Source organism: Etheostoma spectabile, chromosome 8 (assembly GCF_008692095.1).
Source record: "Etheostoma spectabile isolate EspeVRDwgs_2016 chromosome 8, UIUC_Espe_1.0, whole genome shotgun sequence".
NCBI classification, from domain to species: Eukaryota; Metazoa; Chordata; class Actinopteri; order Perciformes; family Percidae; genus Etheostoma; species Etheostoma spectabile.
In genome coordinates this window covers 31307952-31309045 of record NC_045740.1, presented here as the reverse complement: position 1 = coordinate 31309045, position 1094 = coordinate 31307952, and the positions used below count along the sequence as shown (strand labels likewise).

The window sequence follows — 1094 nt, the reverse complement described above, 5'->3', positions numbered from 1 at the left end:
CAAAGGAAAACACTGATCAATGTGAAGAATTAAGTTCTGATAAATAAAATCCCTTTGAATGTGTTACTGTAGTATTTATACCAAATGAGATACTACAAATGACCAACGTGATATGGGTCTTTGTAGCCTCAACTCCGTCCCCACTTTTGATATACCAACTTTCTGTGCTTTAGCATACGTATGTCTTATTGGAGAATTTGACTCTTTAGTGAATCATAAGACAAAAGTGATTTCCAATATATTTGATTGGCCTAACATAGCAGACTATTCACACCAGTTCCAGTGATTCACCTTTACAGTGTTTCACGTCATGGATAAACAGGGATTACAACTAATGAGTTACTCATTCCTTGAAGCAGGTCAGTACAGTCCCCATGAACAATACTGTAATTCCTTTAGGTGGGTGATGCAGTGATTCACATCGACTGGATTCAGGTAATTGGCAGTTTCAAATAACTTTCTAGACCACGTTGGACTGTCGGCCCAGCAGGAGGAAGACAACGTGAATTTAAATACAACAGGATTGATTTGTAAAACATAAGCCCTGCCGAATAAACAGAATCAGCTCCAGGAGAACAATCCAACAGGGGAGAGCTTGCTAGGAACCATATCGAGTTCTGTGGGTCCACCCCCAGGAAATCTTGAATGTCAAACACTTCATTTCCTGCATTCTGATAATTGTGTCGAAGCCCCCCCACATCTTTTCCTTCCCCGTCACAAGTACAATGACGGACGCAAATCGACTCAACTCGGAGTAGAAGGTGAGTATGTTTATTAATAAATAAACAATCCAGGCAACGGTACAAACCCAACAGGCAGAAGACGTGGTGGAAAAAATAGGCAATAGATGAGGAAACACTGGAAACAAAGAGTAGGAAACGCCGGAGAGTGAGACACACGAGGAGGAAAGACAACCTGTCCCAGGGATGTCAACGTGTTGAGTGTTTCTACTAGGGGGACACACAGGTGAGACACATAAGGAGCAGGAGGGTAATCACACAGGCAGGAAGGTAGACAAAGGCAGAAAGACAAGTGAAGTGAATGAAGACAAACGGGGAATTTCAAAATAAAACAGGAAGTCCATGAAAACAAAC

The 1094-nt window shown here is 41.9% G+C and overlaps 2 protein-coding genes across 2 annotated transcripts in view; both read right to left on the bottom strand.

The window, feature by feature from the left end:
• The window catches only part of LOC116693454 (transmembrane protein 231-like), a 16647-nt gene that overhangs the window by 42 nt on the left and 15511 nt on the right, over positions 1-1094 (bottom strand). The window lies entirely within an intron of this gene.
• Positions 1-1094, bottom strand: part of LOC116693437 (carbohydrate sulfotransferase 6-like) — a 14473-nt gene that overhangs the window by 7602 nt on the left and 5777 nt on the right. The window lies entirely within an intron of this gene.